Source organism: Rousettus aegyptiacus, unplaced genomic scaffold (genome assembly GCF_014176215.1).
Source record: "Rousettus aegyptiacus isolate mRouAeg1 unplaced genomic scaffold, mRouAeg1.p scaffold_m13_p_2, whole genome shotgun sequence".
NCBI classification, from domain to species: Eukaryota; Metazoa; Chordata; class Mammalia; order Chiroptera; family Pteropodidae; genus Rousettus; species Rousettus aegyptiacus.
This window is the reverse complement of record NW_023416295.1, coordinates 18,220,456-18,243,095: the sequence shown is the minus strand read 5'-3', so window position 1 is coordinate 18,243,095 and position 22,640 is coordinate 18,220,456. Positions and strand designations below refer to the sequence as shown.

Below are 22,640 nucleotides of genomic sequence, written 5' to 3'. Positions count from 1 at the left end.
AAAGGAAGCTAACTTTTAATTATTGGATTTGACAACCTCATTTTTAAACAGAAATGGTATAAACAAAGATGAAACGTTTTCTAGGAATATTCAAAGAGATTAAACATTGCATTTGGTTTAGCTGCCTAGCATCATTTAACTATACCATCCCATAAATATGGCTGAATCGGGATCAAATTACTCTTATTCTTTATATTTAGGATTGAAATTAGATGCCAAATAGCCTGCTGTTGATGTTGAATGTTTCAGTCGTATTAATAGGTGAAGTTATTTGAGAAAAAAATCATCTCTAATTTTTATTTTAATTTGGTGCAGTTCAATCAAGTTCAAGCCTTTGACCTCTTTGTTTTCTTAGGATCCATAAAGACATGGTTTTTCTCTCTTTAGATGTGCTAGGTGCTATACTACACGTGAAATAGGAAAAGTCCTTATGTGTTCCTTCGAGTCAAAGAATGTTCTTATTTCTCTTTGTGCCTCATAATTAGTATGACACCTTATACAAGTTAGTTTGTTGCTCAATAAATACTTAATATATCTTTAAACAGGACAGCCGGCTCTCTGCTAAACCTGGCAATTTGCTCTTCAAAGTTTTGTCTATCAGGGGCTACTCACATCAGTCTGTCTTCTAAGCAGCGTATTGATTCTCTTTTCTAACCTCTCTAGAGACCAAGAAGTTTCCTAAAAACAGTATTTTATTCTACTTGATTTATGCGCCTTTCTTTAAAGAACATCTGGAGATTTTTCTTGCAGAGTTGCACTTATTTTTTAATTTGAGACTTCATTAAAACACACAAAAGATTAGTTGAGAAGTTATAGAAACCATATATGTATACAGCGTATGATTTTTCATAAACTTTAAACCCACATGTGCAATCATATGACTAAACTTAGAAAACACGATCCTGTCATGTCCAGGCAATTTTAGTTATATCCAAGATTTCTCTCAGGTATTTGAAGTTTAAACTCATTTAAATTCAGGATTTCACCTCTCTCCCTCTTTCTGTCTGAATGTGATTTTTAAATCATGGAGATTACACAGGCTATGAGGGGATGGGCCTTTATCAGTTTTCTGCAGGCCTCTGCTGAGATGTGCAATAGCTCTACAGTTTTGGCACCTGCTAAGACTTCACGGGTTTCATTTGCTACTGAGGAAGAGGGTGCAAGCCTCTTCTCGTTGTAGTATCTCTTCCTCGTACCTGTGTGACACCACTAAGTCCCTTTCTCTTTATTTCTCTCTCTCTCTCTCTCTCTCTCTCTCTCTCTCTCTCTCTCTCTCTCTCCCCATCTCCCCCCCCCCCCACCATTGGCATCTCTCCCTCTGGCAATGCTGACCTTCAGAGTTAAAGGTGTATGGGGAGTGTGAGATGGGAAGAAGACCTTCAGGTCATGCCTCATGAACCACCCCTGTTCTAACACAATATAATGAACCCTACAAGGAAGGAGCACTAGGCACTTTGGACATCTTTATAGCAACTCTATGAAAAATTACTTCATTTTTACAGGAAGAAATAGGATTTAGAAAGCCAGGGATGTCATAACAACAAATTATAGAGAAGGACGATGGCAATGTAAATTCAATGTTACTTATCAATATTCCCTTCCTAGGATATTAGTGACAATTTTAGGCACGAAATACCAGGGAAATAGACATTCTAATTTTGGTGTGCTTTTTCTCCTGCCATCACCCCAGTTCTACATCATCTATTGTTACAAGCTGGGGTGGTCTACAGTCTCATTTTTATTCACCCTGGTCCATGTCAGAATGGCTATTTTTTGATGTCAGGACTGATATAATAATTACAAGCTCATCTGCTCTTTTGTATTCTTAGTATAGGCCAGGGTTTATCCACGCTGCCACTTGACATTTTGGACCAGATAATTTTTGGGCAAATTCAGATAATTTAAACAGTTGTGGAGGAATGTCTTGGGGATTATAGCAGCATCCTTGACCTTTCCGGACTAGATGTCAGTAGGACTCCCATCAGTCATGATAATCAAACATGTCTCCAGACATTGCTAAATGTTCCCTTGGAGGCAAAATTGCCCAACTTCCTCTGAAAACTACTCTATAGGTGTTTTATCTGTAACTCTATAGTAGTCTACTGTTGTGTACTCTGCTGTTCCAGAATTAACTCTATTCTTTACTCAAGACTCTAAAACTGTATAAAACCTTACAATATGTTCTGGAGTAGATTCCAGTTTTGTAATGCTTGAAATTTATATTATTTTGTGATCGTTTCTTAAGAAATGGAATACAGAATTTTATGAAAATAAAGCTAATCATAATAGTTAATTATTTTGAATGAGAAAAAATTACAGGGAATCACAAATTTTAAAAAGCTGACAAATACAAGTATCACAAAATCCAGAAAAAAGTACAATATAGTTATTAATTAGCTGTTTATAACACTCCTTTTGGACTACATTTTTGGCTACCTATTCTTTGAGATTTTAACATTTTTTTTTATAGAAGGAATAGATTATTTAGGTTTTCTTTACCATGGATAAATTACTTTTGTTGTTATTGACATTTCAGAAAAGTTTTTTCAAACTCCCAACTTGTTATGCTTGTGATCCAACATATTGCAATGCACAAAACATACAATTTTACTCAGGCATTTCTCTGCTTTCAGTATTGCTACAGGTTGGAGTCCTGTACAGAAATTCTGATAAATTCTATTTCAAGTGATTGCCATCAACAAAGAGCTGAAATGTGGGGAATGTTTAATAATAATTCATAATAATAAATGTGGTGTTATTGAGATTATTCATGATGGGAGAACATTTCTGCTTTTATTAGCCAATCATAAGAAGAGAATCCTCTACTCACAAATTTATAGGTTTGATTATTGGAAGAATCTTTCACAGACTAGCTTCTAGATACCCTCATTTCGATACTTTTTCTTCTTCCACTTCGCACATTCTTTCAGTTCCCTGTGCCAAAGGACAATTTCATGTAGGCATGCAATGTCTATCTTTTCACGTTATTGTCATTATCCCGTGTAAGTCAACATAGGACACATTGGCACGGTACACCAGGGATGCTAGTAGAAACTTAATTATGCATAGAAATGACTGAACCACACAAGCACAGCCAAACAAAATATAATTCCAACTCACCTTACCCTCAGCAGAATCCACAGACTACCCCTGGCTACTGCCAAACACAGTTAAACGTAATGGAAAGAGCGGAAAGAGATGTTTTCATTGATGGTAGTTAAAACATCTTATTTTTTTTGCGAATTTTACAAAAATTTCCCTTAGTGAAAACACATTCCCATGACCGTTCCCAGGGCCTTGGAAGTGACATGCAAATGAGTGGCCCTAAAACATTAACCTCATTAGTTTAAAGCGAACATTTTAACCGTAGCTGCTGCTAGAAAGATTGTGGGAGAGATACAGAAGAAGAGAATACCGAGGCAGGAGATTTATTCTGGGTCACAGGAAACAAGCAGAGAATAAAGAGTTCAAGATTTCTAAAAGATGCAAGAAAAGTGTCCCAGCAATATTCGACACAGATATTTTACTTTTCTACCTTAATACTATTAATACTCCTCTCCAAAATAATATATAGAAAAAGTATTTCTTAGCATTTATAGGACATGGTGCATTCCCACTGAATTAAGAGCTCTCTTGATTAGTTTTATCTGTTCTAGAATTTCTTATAAATGAAATTATGCAGTTTGTATGGTTTTCTATCTGGCTTTTTAAGCTCGACAAAATGTTTCTGATATTCATCTGTGTTGTAGGTCTATCATTTATTTCTTTCATAGATGAGTCATATTTCACTGAATATTGGACCATGATTTGTTTACTCATTCATCTGCTGATGGACATTTGGATCATTTCCGGTTCTTGGACATTGTAAGAAAAACTGCTATGGATGTTTATGTATAAGTCCTTACATGGCTATACGTTCCAATTTCACTGGGACCAGTACCTAGATTGATTATAAGGTGCACATATGTTTAAGGGATTATCATGGGCAAGTTACTGAATTTTGCTATTCCTCTACTTCCTCAGTTTCTGTAAATGAAACTTTAGTGCCTAATTTATAGGGTATGAAGTATCTAATTTATACAGGGTGTTTAGCACCATGTCTGGTACACAGTAAGCATTCAATGCATGAAATGCTGAAAGTTATTATTAGATAAGAATGTTCTCTAGAATAGATGAAAATTGAGGCTTCAGTCACTATGGTCATAGGTTGGTTCCTTGATGCAAAAAGAAAATCAAGTTGTTTGGAGCCCAGTGTCAGGGTTCTAATCCCTACACCATCACTTGGTGGTTTGATGTCCTTACAGAAGTTCTTAATTTCTCTGAGTGCAGTTTCTTCATTTGTAAAATTAGAGAAAATTTCGTATTACTAGTATAGTAGTATTAGTAGTGCCATTATTATTTCTATTTCCATATAGCATTCAGATTTTAAAGGATATTCCTCATATGGGAAGGTCTATTGTTCAAATAGATTTTGTGTAGCTTGATATTTAAACAAAGAGGATAAACTGAATTTGATAATTGACTTGCATAGTAAAGGTTTTTTCATAGCTATAACAGCTTGTCTCTCTTTGTTTCTCCTTGTAAAATGGCCTGATGCTGGAGAATACCTTTCCAAAATCTATAGCTTTGCTGGTCTCACTCAATCAAAGTATACTCTTTCTAGGATTTTTTTTATTTTTATTTTTACAACTTGGTTGGTATTTATGGAAATAAGTCGATAGAGATCTTTTTCTTTGCTGCTCCATGAGATTTATGCAATTTAGGATTTTGTCGTGAGTTTCCTGACGGATGCGGTGGAAGGCGTGGTGGGGGACATGGAATTGTATTGGCACTCAGACGTGAAACAGTCAGGAGCTGTGATGCATCTAGTTTTTATAGTCTAATTTCTGTAGTACATAAATACCAAAAGCTCAAATTCCTCCTTATTTGGTAATGGCACTGCCCGAATATAGGTTGATACAGAAGGGACTAGATTGACAGGGAAACTAAGGAGCTATGATATGAAACTATGATATGAAAAAAGGGAATTTGCTTAGATAAACTTTCATGGAAAATTATTTCTGTCAGCAGGAATAGAGACGTTACATAAACTAATCCCAGGAGTATGGCGTAGCAGCACAAAGACCTTAGGCTAGAATGAAATGGTATTGTCCAAGGAACAGAAAGAAGGTCATCGTGGTTGAATTAAATGGATGATGGGGTGAGTGGACGCCTTTTCCAGTACAACACCAAACCCCCCAAAACAGCTCTCTCACTTGGAGTGGATAAGGAGAGGTGAGGAGTGAGGTAGACAAGGGGTCAGATTGTGAGTGTGGCAAGAATATGACAAGAACAACTTTGTGTATTTAACATAATTATTATAACTATCGATTATTACTCTCTGCTATGGTCTGAGTGTTTATGTCCCTCCAAATTCATATGTTGATATTCTAACCTCTAATGGTAATGATATTAGTAGGTGGGGCCTTTGGGAAATACTTAAGTCAGGAGGGTAGAATCTTCATGAATGGGATTAGTTGGTGCCTTTTGAAAGAGACCCCAGAGAGCTCCCTCATACAGGCAGATTGTACTGACTGTAAACCAGGAAGAGATCCCTGATGGGAACATGATCATGCTGGCATCTTGATCTTGGACTTTTGAACCTCCAGAACTGTAAGACATACATTTCTATTGTTTGTAAACCACCCACTCTATGATGGTTTGTTACAGCATCCTACATGGAGTAAGACACTTTTTATTAATCCAATATTTCAACCAAATGACTTACTATTCTTTGATAATATTTCTTTCTCTCCTGTTTTTGCACTTTTGCTTATACGCCCTTTTGCACAGCAATGCTTTCTTTCTTTTCCCATGTTTTATCCAAATTTAAAATTTTTCAAAGCAAGTTAAAAAATAGATCCTTCATGAAGCCTGATCAGTTCATCCTCTAATTTCCCCATAATATTTGACACGTATAATTTTTTATGTAACTATTTTCTGCTGTTCTATAATTATTATTCTCCAAATGATTGTTAGAGGGCAGTAGTCATGTATTACTCATCGTGGATAATTCATGTGTCTAGCAGAGAGTGTTCACACTACATTGAATAAAATAAATATACCTGTTCACTTTTCTAGAAAAATTCCAATTGTTCTCAAGTCAAGTTTTCTTCCACTTTGTATCTCTAATGTCTAGTATACCACCAGGCATACAGGAGGCATTCAGGGTACTTTTAAGTAAATAAACCAGTTATTAGTATTATAATTTAATAGAAACATTATATAAGATTTTAAACAATAGTTAACATGGAGAGGATGAAAAGTAGCAATGATACATCATACTTCAGTGTTTTCGCATTTAATATAAGTAATTTTTGTAAGTGATAGGAGGTTCTGGTAAAATGTGAAAATATTGATGTGATTATTTTGTAAAGCTAATGCCTTCTGTTGAGCATTTTTAGAGTTAAAATTTATCTTCAGAGTAGTTATTTTCTTAGTATGAGATTGTGTCTCAGTAATATTGTTTATTCTTCTCTCGTTCTTATTGTGTATTCATTAACTAGGGTTAGTAAATTACCATCATTGTCTTGAAAATCAAAGAAGTTCTATATCACCAGGTCATGAATTATATTAGCACTGTGTCTTGGCTATAGGTAGACTTGTGGGTATAATAATTCAATACTCTCATTTTGGGGAGGGGGGGCTACCATTTGGACTTATAACCAAAACTACTTCAGGATTTTCTTCTTTGACAATAACAAACTATAACTATGTGCTGATAATTTTGACTTAAATTGTTAATCGCTTTAATGTAAATTTTGAATAGTTATTTTGTGGTTTATAATCCACCGTGTACTCATTAGCATTGCTATAGTTATACCAGAAACACAGTATATGCTCATGGGAGAAAAAGGACATTGCAGTTTTAGAAATACCAATAGAGAGCAGAGAGAAAGACGGAAGAGTATAACTTGAACAGTTACAGCTCTTTTGGGGCTTCCTGAATAATCAACAGGCACTGAAGCTGTTTAACCTCAGATAAAGTTACATAGATTCTAAGTTTCTTACATGTTTATTATAAGCTGATAGATTTATTGGGTACATTTAAGTGATTTAACATAGAAACAATATTGTGTGAAATCAGTATTTCAGTATTTCCTATTTTCTTCGATTGGCCCAATGCCAAAAATTTTCTCAAATTCTAACAGGCTAGAAACTGATTTGTGGAAATAATATAATAAATAATGTTGGGGAAAAACTATCCATGTTAATCATATTTGAGTACTTTTCTATGCCTGCACGAAGGCTTTCTAATTTACCAAACTATCTCAGATTGAAGCTGGTTCGAAGGCTAAATTTAAAAGTGTTTCTTTTAAAAGAGTTGGTAGGCTGAATTAGTGGGTCCTAATTCTTCAGTCCTTGCTATGGTCTCATGCAGATACTTCCTTGACTTGATTTTCAGGCTTTGGATAGATTTTTTGCATTGGGTATTTGAGTTTTACTTTGGTCATTGGGGATTTTAGTAAATGCGACATTGTTTGGTGCTGTTATGTGCGTGTTGTGTCTCTGTCGTTGTGTGACGTATCTCTGCCTACGGATAACCAATGTTACAGCTGAGCTGGCCCTTTTGGTTCTTATTATGATTACAAGATACCCTCAGCACAGGAAGAGAAAGAACAGGTATCCCCAATGGTCATTTATCTAAAACAATAAAAATCTCTAAAATGAAGTAGCCTTGGGGATAGTGGTGGGGGAAGGGCTAGTTCTTTTCCCAGTCATGGGTGACTGGTGATGTGTTTATTTGAGATAGCCATTTTTGAAGTGGGTGCCTTGGCAATCAAAACTTAAGTCAAGCACTCGATTTACAAAAAAAAAGGAGAAAACCCAACTGTCTGGGCTTATACTACACACTCGTAGAGAGTTCTGAAAGGAGCTTGAGTGGTTGAATTTATCCATTTTTTTGCTTTGTTTTTACCAAGAGAAGAACATGCCTGTGCAACCTCTTATTAAAGAGGGTGAAAGACACTTGGGAAATACTTGGGTTCAACCCAAACTTTGGAGTCAATCCTAACTGAGCCTAGCCGAGGTCAGCTGAACCCCAAGTGACTCGTAAATGATTAAGAAAGTCTTACTGTTTTCTGCTCTTGAGTTTTGAAGTAGTTTTAAGGCCACACCTTTGTGGCAATAGCTGACAGATGTTGTGATCCACTAGTAAAATCTTGAGCTTCACTTCACTAATGAGAAAAATGAGATATTACCTGATTAAGTGATTTTCCTGAAGATAGATCAGACCTCAGAAAATAATCCGAGACTACCTGTGTCAACATCACTTTGAGCCAAGACATTTTAAATCAAACTTTAAACCAATAAACATCTTTCCTGTTTGCTTCAAAAGATTCTTGCAAAGAAATTTTTCTGGGCAAATAGGTTGCTTATCTGGACAAATAACTATCTCATCAGGATATTAGTTTCTCACTTAAATAAACAACTCACTGATTAGGACATCAATTAGTTATCAAAACTTACTTTAAGACTTTCACCTCAGATCCTCAACTATTAGGGCATTCACTTAGTCCAATTCTAAATAGATCTTCCCTTGAAAGACTCACCTTAAATCACTTGCAAGAAGATGCCAAAACTCTAAATAATCTTCCCTAATCTCTATCTTTGAAATATTACTCAGACTGTCAAGATGATAATCTCTCTTGCTGAAGAAATTTAAAGCACTTAGCTTTGCTTGATCTCAATAGTTTTTTTTTTTTATGGTGGTCTTTGGTTAAGAATTGACAATCGACATACTTTAAAATTATTAATTAATACATACATTAATAAGAATATAAAAAATCTAGATATGAGTTTATCAACTTCCAGTTTACTTTGCTCAACCACTAACTTACACATTCATCTATGCATCAAGGTGACATCTACGAAAGAAAAGAAGAGAATTATCATTAAATTTTCCATGTCTAAGACTGTGATTCTAAAATTCTGAGATCAAACACACATGTAAAAAATTACTGGAACATTTTTTTTGTTTTTGTTCCTAATCTCTCTTAATAAGAAGAGCACAAATTACAACATAAGTAAAATATAATTACTTTATTATCTATAATAAGTGCCTTTAAAATTTATTCTTTAAATTAGAGGGGTTTTTTTTTGTTATATAAATTAGTTTACATTAAGAGTCTGAATCTAAATATATTATTTTGTGATGCTGATTGTCTTCTCCTCAAATGATAACATTTCACTCATTTAGAATTCACTGCAATCAATATTACCTACCCCAAGTTGAAGTTCTACCTCCCAGTAGCAGGTAAGCAAATAAGGCTCTTGCTAATGAAATATCACCTAGCTTAATGAAACCTTGTTTCATTTGGTTTTCTTTTGGAAGATGTTTATTATTACTTTGCACACAATTCTAACACATCCTCTGCAGATTAGAAAAAAAAAAATAGACTCGAGTGAAGTTATATGTAGACATACGGAGAGCTTGTAGAAGTGAGAGAGAGAGCAGTGTATCTACAAAGGAGGAAACCACATAAATATTGAAAGCTGTGTGTCTACAAAGTACAAAATCTAGAGACACTTAAAAGAAATTGCAGTTTACATACCTTCGATTTACAGATACTAAAACAGTGGATGTTCATAATAATTGTGCTCCATCATCTGGAAGCCAATTTAGAATTTGAGCAAAATTCTTTGTTTAAGGATTCAGAAAATGTATAATACCTTTTAGAAACATACACATACTAAAATTTTGCTTGTTAATCTATAGAGATTAAACATTATATGCCTGTAAAATCTGACCATCCACAATAACAACTTATTCAAAGAGTTCTAGATAGCTGAGATTTTACAATATTCAGCTTTTAAAAAATATTTTCTAACATTTCCTGGTTTGCTTTCTTAGTTTTCTACCAAATTTCATTGATTTACTATTTTATTTATGGTGTATGTAACATATTTCTTTAATATTTTATAAATAATCAATATTTTCACATTGGTAAGAATTAAACTATGTCATTTACTTTTAGTTCCACCACAGGTTTTATTTCTACCCTCTTCTTTTCCTTCTCAAACTCATTATTTCAAATATATCAGGAGGATCATCTATGTGATTCACTGAGCGAAGGTCACTTCTAATAGGAAAATGTTATACTTTTGATTTAGTCTGTTTTTGGTGTGGGAGTAAATTCAATTGAGAGATATTCTTTTTTTTCTCAGTCAAAAACTTTAATTTCTTATAAGTAAGATATATGTTGATTACACTTTGTACCTCGATTGAAATGATTTCATAGCCTTAGCAGAAACTAGTCTCGTTAGTGTCTTCGGAGGGAGGTCACATTAAAAGGTAACTTTCAAGTCAGCTGTTGCCTGCTGTCAATATTTTTGGCAGCTTAACTGTAATATCCTTCATATGTGGAATAATTAGGATGTTAAAACAACTTACCAGAAGCTCTTAAAGAATGAGCACTCTAACTTTTGCTTCTTAATACCATGAATGAAGATGCAAAGAAATGAATGAAAAAATAGGTAAAGAAAAAAATTGTACTCTCGAACAGGTGATAGACAAGATGAGTAAGTATATTTTAGAATTTACAAATGGAAATTTACTAGCACAGTGATGATAGCAATGTCAAAAGAAAAAATTATCAGTAAAAAAATATTGCTATATTCTTGACATAATTCTGATTTTGACTTCAATTAATATTGGTTTGGGTAATTGATTTATTTTCCAAATTCTTCACAATGATTAAACAGTTTCTGACAGACTGAATAATAACCTTATAAAGCCCGGTTTAATAACTTTATAGGTATATTGTTAAATTAATTCGAGAGCAAATATATTTTAAAATAAGTGTAACAACATACTAACGTCTATGAAATAAATCATTAATTTCCATTTCTGGGTAGTGTCATACTTTATCTTTTCCTTATATAAGTATATTTTGTCCTTTTCACACCAAATATTATTTGTCTGTATACATTTATTTAAATAGCAAATTGAAATGAAGTGATAGTGATTGATTTTAGAATTCAACTATCAGAGCAACAAATGGATACTTCCTATGGTCACAGAAAGTTAAGACTATGAGTTGATTAACTGAAACATTATAATTCACGTTTCTAATTTAGTGATTAGATAATCAAGTGTTTTCACATATTTTGATTGTAATGAAATCCAGTTTAAACTTGATGTATTTGGTTTCTTACTGTCAATTTCACTGAATTTGGAGACATTTATCCCTGGATGACCTGTTGTTAACATATTTTCTCACTAAGTTTTTAGCTCCTTTGGGGAGAATTATCTTCACTTTTTAAAATAGATATAAATAGAGATAAAGGAATCGTTTTAGTGAAATTTTCTTTATTGATTGCTAGAACACACTTTGAGAATCGATGCCCTCAGGCTTCCACTTCTTGCTTGCTCCATACCACAACAAGTCGAAAGAGAACCAGTGGGGTAACAGAGTCTTGGGGGAGACATCTTGGAGTGCTTCCGAGGAAAACGTGCTCAGCTTTATCATCACACCAGTCGTTAAAATTGGGGAAATCTGTTAAGCCCCGGGAAGCATACTTGTCTTAGATTAGTGTGTACAAATAATTAAGAGTATATCAGATGTATTAAGCTCTTATGATGTTTCAGAAGCTTTGCTACAGCTCCATCTAAGTTATTTTTTAATCCCATTTTTTTTGGATAAGTAATTGAAGCCCACAAAGGTTAAGTAACTATTCCAATGTCACCTCACTGATAAATAGTTGCTCCAGATCTTGCACTGTTTATGAATAGGTTGTATTGCCTGTGATCACTAATATTCTCTTCTTGCTCTTGGGTTTTTTCCTCAGTTTCTTGAGTATTAAATGCCAGTTAAAAAAATTGTTTCTAGATCTTCACCTGCCTTTGTTTTACTTTACCTGCCAGGTGATGATAATGATGTTCTAGAACAAATGATAAAATTTATGGTTCAGTAAAGAGGCATATTATGCCTATATTTTTAGTTAAAAATCAATAAAATTCATAGATAACACTACTTATTTACATATACAGGGTTTTTTGTTTGTTTGTTTGTTTGTTTTTTACCTTAAGGGTTGTATTATATTACTTAACATATCTGCAAATTCCAACTGGATGAAGTCCATTAAAATACTATGCACTCATCTGTATCCCTTTAGTGGCAAAACTATAGTGTGGGTTCCATTAATTCTCTTATTTGTCTTGCTCAGATTCCCAGTTATTTAGAAAGTGCGGTACAAAGCTATTAAAATGCATTGTGTATCTACAGTGATTTTTTTTAGAGACTCTTGATCATTATTATTATTATTTTTTACTCCCCGAGGCATTGTAAATAACATCCATTTTGGAGGTGAAATTAATGTCATTGTCTCACTTTGTAGGCAATGCCATCTGACCCCTTTTGGGTTGTAATTAAGGTAACAATGGATATAGTTATCTACTGAAAAAAGCATTTGTGATTAGGAAGTAATAGATGGGGTGGATTATCCAGAGATCAAAGTTAGTTAAGGAGCCATCTGGCACATGCTGGTGACCCCACCAACTACTTAATGAATAGCCAGAGAAGACTCCAGAGCACTGTACCAAACATCTGCCTAGGAGCACTCTTTTTGCACCTTTTATATCCAGATGCATTGAAGACATCTATTGGAAAACTAGTACAAAAACGTGGTAAGGCAATGGTTCTTAAACTTGTACTCATCAGATCACCTGGACAGCTTGTTAAAACATAGATTACTGAGCCTTACTTTAGAGGTTCTGATTTAATAAGTCCATGTTGGACCCTATAATTTGTATTTCTAACAATTTTCCAAGAGATACTGTAGCTGCTGGTTTGAGCACTACACTTAGAGAACTACTTGGAAAACTTTTAAACTTATTTTCAAAATGTATTCTCTATGGTTACACATCACCATGTATTCTAGAATTCACTTTTTCTCTTTAAATTTTTGGATTTTCTTTCCCTAGGTAGCCTTCATTTTTATTCTTAACCAAAGCTGTGTTTTTTAATGCTCTCTCATTGTTTGGGTAACATTTTCCAATTTTATGATATTATATATTGCTGAAACAGTTATTCTTTCTTGTGCAAGTTTTCAAATTAGAATTACTATTAGATGGTAAACTTCTTGGAACAAGGAACCACGTGCTATTCAGTTTCGAATCCCTATTCCTCTCTTATCACTGATGTCTAGTACTGAGCATTATATAAAAAAGAAATTAATTAACATGTATTGTATTGAATATTACACATTTGACTCTACGTTTTTCTCGAGACCAAAAAAATCACTTGTAAAGTTTTTGGCACTTTGAAATTTGCATATGAGGAAGGTAAAAAATGGAGAAAGTGAGAAAGGAAGAGAATATAGTATGAAATAATGAAACCTGAATCAATTTGGATCTTAACTTATTAAATCTTTTATTTGAATGTACCAAGTTTATTTATTATTTATTTGGTGTTTTATAGTGCAATATACTAAGAAGAAGCAATCAATGCAGATATATTGATCAAAATGAGTTAGAACAGAACAAAAAACTAAATAAAATTTTACCTGAAAAATGGATTTAGAGGACACTGATTAAACTCAATAACTATTAAATAAGTCAAATGAAATAAAATCATAGAAAATGCTTCACAAGGCAAAACAAAGGGGTTTAAATCAAGGAACTCATCATAACGGAATTGTTACAATGTAAAATATTTTCTCAAGTGAAAGAATCTAATTTCTGTAAAAGGTACGTAGAAAATGATTTGTCATACTTTTATATATGTTTGAAATATTTCGTGATATAAAATTATAAAATGTAATTGAAAGACATAAAACAAAATTGAACAAATGGAAAAGCTTACTATGTCCTTGGACAGGAAGGCTTAATATGAGGAAGTCAATTCTTCTAAAATTGATATATATATTTAATGCAATTCTAGTTAGAATCCTAATGTGCTTTTTTAGGATGAGGGCACATGTATAAAATAATATTAATGTTTATTGCCCAAAATGAACTAAAAATAGGAGGACCAAGAAAAGCGACTTGATGTTTCAGATATCTAACATAAAAATTGAAAAACCACTAAACACAAATCATTGCAATATTCATATAGAAATAGACAAAAAGTTATAGATATATAAAGTATTTCATAAATAAATCTCAGTAAAATGAGAATTTAATATACCAAATGATGGCATATTCAATACAAAAGAAGTTTTTTTTTAAGTTATCTTATTGGTTATCCAACTGGAAGAAGTAAAATTGGAATTTATTTTATGTCCTACATAAAAATAAACTCCAGATGAATTAAATATTTAAATATGGAAAATAAAAAAAAAACTTGAGAGTTTTTAAAATTTAAAAGTGTTTATAACATCTAAGATTTGGCAAAATATTCTTAATCAAGACTGCAAACCCAGAAGACATAAAAGAAAATATAGCCATAATTTACTATAGAAAAATTAAAAGTTTTTATTTCAAAATATATTATAAATAATGTCAATAATAAGGCAATAAATATAGACAAGTATTTGTAAAATAATTGATATGATAAGGCTTCAATTAATCATTTACAAACAACTCTTACAAATTGACAAGAAATATCAAAAAGAGGAAGAGGATAAAAGACAATTTAAAATATTTCAAATTGGTCTATGGTCATGCTACCCTGAACAAGCCATATCCTGTCTGATTTTGGAAGCTAGGCAGAGTTGGGCCTGGTTAGTACTTGGATGGGAGACCACCTAGGAATACCAGGTACTGTAGGCATAAAAAATAAATAAATAAGGGATTGTAAGCTGACAAGGTCCTTGCAATCTGTGAGGTCAACCAAGAGTTGCCTCACCTAAAAAAAAACTAATAAAAATAAAATAAAATATTGCAAATTAAAATGGCAACAGACATAAAAAAAAAAAAAAACTATAGTTCACTAACTGTCAAGGAATGAGGATTAATGTATCATTGAGATGTCACATTACCTCCAGCGGAGAGTCAAAAATTAAAGAGAAAACTATACATACATACATTACAGATGTAAATGTGAGGCTTTTCAGTTCTTTTTGAATGGTAATCAGGCAACAACTATTGAAATTAAAAAATATATATATATATCCCTTGACCCAGATCTACCATGCTACAGAATCTATAACATAACAATCAAAGAACCATTAATTAAGTTTATATGTACATGGATTTTATTCTAATATTGCTTATGGTGGCATTATATTGTGGAAGGTGAAATAAATCACATTTTATGTATATTAACGAGTAAAACACAGTCACTAAAAAAAGTAAATTTTATTTATACAAATAAGCCAGAGCTCTGCTGAATATGTAAATGTTTTAGTACTTCTGTTTATTAAAATTGACCAGTCATTATAACCTAAATATCAGCTTTCAAAAATATAATGGTTATTTGTTTCTTTGAAGAAATATATCATGAATACTAATGATAAGAAAACAAGTTGGAAAATTTTACTAGAATAGAATTTTAGAATTCTCTCTGAACCTTTGTGTTGCATTTAATTTTTTTCAAACATTTGAAAACATAAACTAATTATGAAAACTTTCAATGTTAAATATTTTATTACGTATTTAGGAGAAACTTCCATACCATACTCAACAATGAATTGCCTGAAGGAATTCCTGAGATGAAAATGAAAGGAGGAGCATGTCCCTGGGAGGGTATGATACATTCTTGAGCCTTCCACTCCAATCAAGTTTGGTTAGGAAGGAAGGAAGATGATCATTCTCATTCCTAGGTTGGGTGGAGTGCCAAGGCTTAAAATAAGACTGGAAAACAGCCTGAAGTTTGCTTAAACAAATTATGATACAGCAACGTAGAGGAGTACTATATAGCCACTGAAAAGAATGTGCCACATCTCTATATATGAATGTGGATCAATGTCTGAAATACACTGTGAAGGAAAAACATCCTTATTTGTTTAGAATTTAGTAAAAGTTGCTGTAAATCCTGACCCTGACATTCAGATAAAGAGAAAGGCCATCTGATTTCACTTAAATGTAAAATCTGAAGAACAAAATTAGCAAACAAAACAGAAACAAACTCATAGATACCGAGAATGTTTTCACGATTGCCAGATGGTAGGGGTATGGGGTGGGTGAAAAAGGGGAAGGGATTAAGAAGTACAAATTTGTAGTCATTAAATAGTCATGAGGATGTAAAGTATAGCATAAGGAATTCAGTTAATGATATTATAATCATTATGTATGGTGTTAGATGGGTACCAGATTGATACAGGTGATCACTTTGTAACTTACATCAATGTCTAATCACTGTGCTATACACCTGAAACTAATATATTATTGTATGTAACTATAAGTGAAAAATTAAAAGAAATATATATATATTAAAAATAAAGATTCTGACCCTGAATGATGAGGTTAATTCCAAGGGAGGGAAGGTTTTCATTATTGCACACAGAGACCAAAATAAGAGGAAAGGCTATTCCAAGTTGGAATGAGGGCACATTGGTGAGTCTCACCACCACGCCTCCCATCTCAGAGACAATGGAATGCCTCGGGGGTGAAGAGTTCATGGCATTAGCATTGCCTAGATGAGGGAGTTTGTGCAAGTTACTAATTTGCTCTGCATCTCACTTTCCTCATCCCTCCCTTAGTAAACTGCTTCAAAGGATGGTTGTGCTATAGAATAAAGTATTCCAGATAAAAGCATTCAGTTATTCTATGTCAGCAGTCATCATTCTCATCGTTGGAAAGTCAGTGATAGTCATGAAATGGCTTCTGTATTATACCTTTTAAGGCTATATAGTATGCTCAGCTTTCTACTCCAAGAAGTAGATGCCTTCATGGGGGTGATGTCACCGTGGCACGGAGGTGTGCAGGCGATAGTAGCCGAGAGGGATTTGAGTGGTGGTGGGCAGTTAGCCCAGTGGTCTTTGCACTCATAAAGCCATGTAGATTACTTTTCACTCTCAGGAGCCCAAATTGTGAATAATCTTATTGAAAACAGTTTTTCATTCCTGGAGCTTTCTTATAACATACACTATTTATTTCCTCTTAAATTCAAGTATAAAACCAGGAGCCATTGGACTTTCTGGTATGTTTATTAAAAATTCCTGATCATCCAGGAATAATTCTTATCCTCCTCAGTCTCTGGGAACAGTGAATGGGCCCTATTTAAATGTTCTCTGGCTGGTAAGTTCACTCATATAAATATTTTATATCTTATTTCTTTTTAAATATTTCAAATGTTTCTATGTTTAAAACATTTTGCAAGACATTGACTATTTAAGTATATAAATAAAATATGTCATAAAAAATCTAGATCAAAGTAGGGTATAAAACAAGTATGGATATTAAATGGAATAATTTGTTTATCATAACAAATACAGCATTTTTTTATTACAATATGACTTTTTTAAAATTCCTACATGTGTCTTGGATTTTTCCCTATCATCTACCATTTAGTCCATTAAGCTAAATTTGTGACTTGTGTGGCTCTGGACATTCAGTTTACACTCAGCCGTCTGACTCAGTTAAATGCTTTGAGATACAACTCCCTACTCCACCATTCCCAGGAAATGAGCATTTTGGTTACAATGAGCTATCTGGCCTATCCACTGTCCCTCCTTTTCCACTGGAGGAACAACAAAAAAAGAATTATCTTTTAAAGAAGAAAAAATTAAAACTCTGCTTTCTATCATCCCACAAGAAGTGAGCATTGCAGGTATATGTATTAGAGTAAATGTTTTTTTCTTTTTTCCCCCTTTTTCTTGTCTTTTTTTTTTCTTCCCTCTTCCTTTTCCTTCCTTGCTTGCTTGCTTTCTTCATCCTCTTCATTTTTAGTGGTGTGGATAATTGTGGGCATGCTAAGAAACATTATAGTCAATCAGGGATTATGAAATGCTTTATATAAATCTGGTTTGTTGCTTTCAGTTATGGGAATGTAGCAATTGAGCCTGCAATGCCTGGAAGAAAGCTCCACCTAAATGTCTGTCTTGGAAACAGTTGCACACCCCACTGAATATTGAACAGTAATATTTCCATAGCAAGACTCCACTGCTGGGAAATATCACGATGGTCTCCTAAGTCAGACTTCCTTTTCTGTCTACCCCTTCTCCAACTCCTACCTCCAATCTGTCTCTGCTCCCTGCATGATTCCTGTCTCACTCCAATCACTGCCATTGTTGCTCTCTTTACCACTTCTTTTTATCTTTCTCTTCTCAATCTACAGATGAGGAAATGACTGACTAGTAGACAAGACAGAGAAGGGTGCCTTGGACTTCTAAAATAACCCACTCGGTTTTCTACTAGGTGTAAAAGCAACGTGTATTTTTGGGTGAGAAGAAAAGCTTTTTCAGGTCTCAATGCACATAGGTACGTTACATCAGACACTTTTAGAAAACCCCCCTTGTCAGTAAAGGACATCTCCAAGTAGTATGAAAACAAAGATTCTCTATAGAGCCAATAGATCAGCTCCGTCTTACTGAATGCCAGGTGACAGAAAACCTGATAGAAACTCTTTTAAACAAAACTAATTTATTATTTCAAATAAGAGCAAGTTCAAAGGATAAGTTTTGTTTAAGGCAACACCTAAATCAAGATTCAAGTAATTTTTTAAACAAGAAACTTAATTTTAGAATAGTTTGATTTACCAATAAGTTGTGAAACTATTACAGAAAATCCTCATATAACCACACCCAGTTTCTCCTATTATTAACATCTTATATGGTACATTTGTCATATCTAATAAACTAATATCGATACATTATTTTAAGCTAAAGTTTACATTTTATTCAGATATCCTTAGTTTTCACCTAATGTCTTTTTTTTTTTTTTTGGTTCCAGGATACCACATTACATTTAGCCATGTCTCTGCAGGGCCTCTTGGCTGTGATGATGTCTCGTATTTTTCTTGCTTTTGATGATGTTAACTGTTTTGAGGAGTGCTAGTAAGGTATTTTGTAGAATGTCCCTCAAGATTTGTCTTATGTTTTTCTTATGATTAGTCTTGGGTGATGGGTTTTTGAGGAAGCGTTTGTCAGGTTTCTCCACTGTAAAGTTGCTCTTTTTGCTCCCTTTTTGTATTGCACTTTTTGGAAGAAAGTCACCATGTGCAGTGCAAACTTAAGGAGTGGGGTGTCATGCCACCCTCCTGCAATGCGGTGCATCTACATGTATTATCTGGAATTCTTCACAAAAGGTGTGTCCATTCTTCTTTATTTATATAATCATTTATTTATATCAGTATGAACTCATACATTTTTAAAAAATATTTTGGGTTATGTTCCAATACTACTTTATTGATTTTGTTGCTCAAATTGTTTTAGTTTTATACTTTTTGTGAGCTCTTTAAGTTGGCTGTTGTGTCACTTTGATATACTTCTGTTATTGTGAGTTTTTTTGGTGATGGGGGCTTTTTTTTTTTTTTTTTTTTTTTACTGTCCGGCACTATAAGATTCTCCAGGCTCATCTTGTGCATTTTCAGCTCAGTTCTAGATTCGGCCATTTCTTCAATGGCCATACCTTTTATTTGAAAATGGTATTAGAAATCAAGATCTAGGTGTTAGGTATGCTCATTGCTATGGGAGTATTCTCGCTTCTAGGCCTTCTCAACTGACAGAGCAAGGAAATACACACACATACACAGACTAGAGGTTCAAATGATTTTATCTGGACTGAAATTTTCCCTTATTTTCACTCAGGTTCTCCATGTTGAGTCAATTCTTGGGCAGTGATTTTCTTCATACTTGTAAAGGAGCTATGGCAACTCCAGACATTATGTTTCAAGGAACAAAAAAAAAAAGAGTGTCTTTTCCACAATACCCCCAAAATTCCCACCAAGTCTCATTGGTTCTTTTTATGTCACATGCCAATTCAGGAATTGAGCACTGTAGCCAAGCAAAATGGGATATTTATGTTAGGTTATGTGATCCTCAGGGTTAAAGGAATGATAGTATTTGAACTACATGGGCTAAGAACACAGGAGGCATGATTTTCGAGTGGTTAATAGTAATAAAATGAAAACGATAGGCATACAGTTGAAAATGATAATTTCCACCACAGTCAATTACCAACACTTATATGAATTCTGAAGTTCTAAAACTGGCTACCACTTACTGTGATGTTTTGAAAGAAAGTAAGATAGTTACTTTAAAAAAAATGATGCATCAGTAAATGGCTTGGGCTCTACTGAAAGCAAATGTAGACTTACAACTTCTGAAAACTGAATAGTTCTTTACTATATTTTTGCATATGAATATTCTCTGCTTTGAAACTACAAATGCGAAGAATGAATCCATTGTCAAATTACTTTTTGGTTTTACTTTTAAAAATAATTTTACTTTTACAGAAATGGAGCATTTAGGCTGGGAGGAAATAAAATCTGTTATCGTTTGTCATCACTGTTCATTTTGACCGTCTCGACTGGTTTTCTTTATTTAGCTCTTTCAGGAATATATTCAAAGGTAAATGAGACAGCTTGCTGTTCATTCATCAAAATGTTAAGACACTTTGTTTTCTTCCATTTTAAGAAAGTTTATGAAACTTTTAAAAGGGAAAAACTGTAGGATAGAAGAACTTTAGGATAGCATTGAAATTGAAACCTTTACTATGATTTGAAGTTTATGTTTTTTCTCAATAAGTCTTTCACATCCTTTTTAATTAAACCAGCAATTAGCAAAACAAAATTTCCAATGTAAAAAGATTTTTTAAAAATTTATTCTTGAAAAAATGTACTAGTTTTAAAATATTACAAATCATCACAAAAGTTTACATCTCATTTTTTTAAATCCGAAGTCAGTTATTAGTTCTGTATATTTTAAATTATTTTTGCTTTTATTTTATTGCTTTAAAAGTATTATCACCCATTGTAGAGATCTAAAGGATTACAAAATAAAACATTAAACATGCTTCTAATATGAATTTTTAAATGTATGGCTGCTTAGGTTCCTGTGACATATGTTCAAATTGTTATTAAGCCATGAATATGTTGGTGACTTCTAAATTTAAAATCTGCAAAGTATACATAATTAAATTGGGAATTCTGAATTAAAATTTTTGTTGTTTGGAACCCTTAGACAATTGAACTCCAGAATTTAAAAAAAAAAAATATATGTATATTTTTTGAGGAGTGCAGTAATGATACATTTTTGAGTTAGAAGATTTTTTATCCTACTTTATTTTTTAAGCTCTTTTGACAAGAATCTTTGCCACTTCTTCCCTACATTAAAGAGTGACTGCTTGCTCTAATTTATGACTCTATTGAAGTATTTTCCTTTTTCGAGTGCCAGATATTTCTAAAAATATTTAAGTTTTGTCTTAAAAATGTCCCTCTATATGTAAGTTTCTTATAAATATAACATCCAATTTGGGATCAGCATATTATTTAATATTTTAGGTCACTTTTATTAACGATTATTTAATGTAAATATTTTTATATACTGGACATGGCAGTAATAAGTGCTTTTTACACATTTCATTTATTCTTTATATTTTAGTAAGGTAAGCATTACAAATCTCAGTTTTAGAGAAGAGGAAACTAAGACTCAGGGAGCTTAAGTTAATTAAGGTCATACAGAAGAGCCGGGATTTAAACCTACATGCAGCACATGATGTACTACAACTAAAAACTAAAAGAGACTTTTTAACAGACAAAGGAAAAAATCAAAATAAACATTAATTGTTCAGAGAAATCCTCCTCCATAGTTCTCCCATGCTCCCACATGCCTTGCTGGTGTGCAAGGCTCTGACCACTCTTTATCCAAGCCATTTCTCAGTCTTGTGTTTACAGGGAATAACATTGGAGGATGAGATAATGCCTTCCTTTGGAATAAAGAGCAGGCTTTCTATAAAAGCAGTGGATTCTCGAATTTCAGAGTTCCTCCCTTGTATTTGCAGCCCTTTATAATTGTTCCTTGCATTTAATGAGCACTCAGCATATGTTTGATGTGAGGCATCAAGGACAGAGTAGGTTATTAAAAGAATAAATTACAGGAATGTATTCTTCAAATATTATGTCTAATTGTGACCCTCGACTATTCTAAAAAAAAAAAAAAAACAAAATAATTAGCTTCAATAGAAATAAGATCCGTTTCTTAGAGTTTACTATGTGCCTGGTGAGTTCTTAATTCTTTATGTTTTACTCTTTGCAACAACGCTTTAAGGTAGGGAAACATTTTTCATCAAGAAATGTAGAATGAAAAAGAATCTTCAAAGAAAAGTACCCAGGAAACACTTACTTCTGATATATACACAATATAAATCCGAGGAAGAATCTGTTGTAGCAAAAGGACTGCACATGATTGGTCAAATATTTATTATACATTAGGTTAGGGCCACTTGTACCTCATAATTCTTATGAAAGTGGCTTCACCTTGGCAAGAATCAATGCTTCAAAAACTATTCCAAGTTTCGGCTTATGAAATCAAAGTCAAGACAAGAGTCCGGATAAATATTTTAGAGGAGCACAAGAATGGCTTTGACTTAGCTGAGCACCCTTGTTCTTTATTGCTAAAACGTCTGAGGATGGTAACTCCCCTGGGCCAGTCTCGCAATTCTAATTTCTAAGACTTACCTCCCCCTCGCCACTCCGCTTCCCTCACCTCCCCCCACCCCCGCCGCGCCTCCCTCTAGGCACTGAGAATCTTCCTCTTTTCCGGGAGTTTTCCTTGGG

The 22,640-nt window shown here is 33.4% G+C and overlaps 1 pseudogene; it reads left to right on the top strand.

The window, feature by feature from the left end:
- The first annotated feature begins 14,633 nt into the window (after nt 1–14,633).
- Nucleotides 14,634–14,752, top strand: LOC118614141 (annotated as a pseudogene).
- Nucleotides 14,753–22,640: the final 7,888 nt, after the last annotated feature.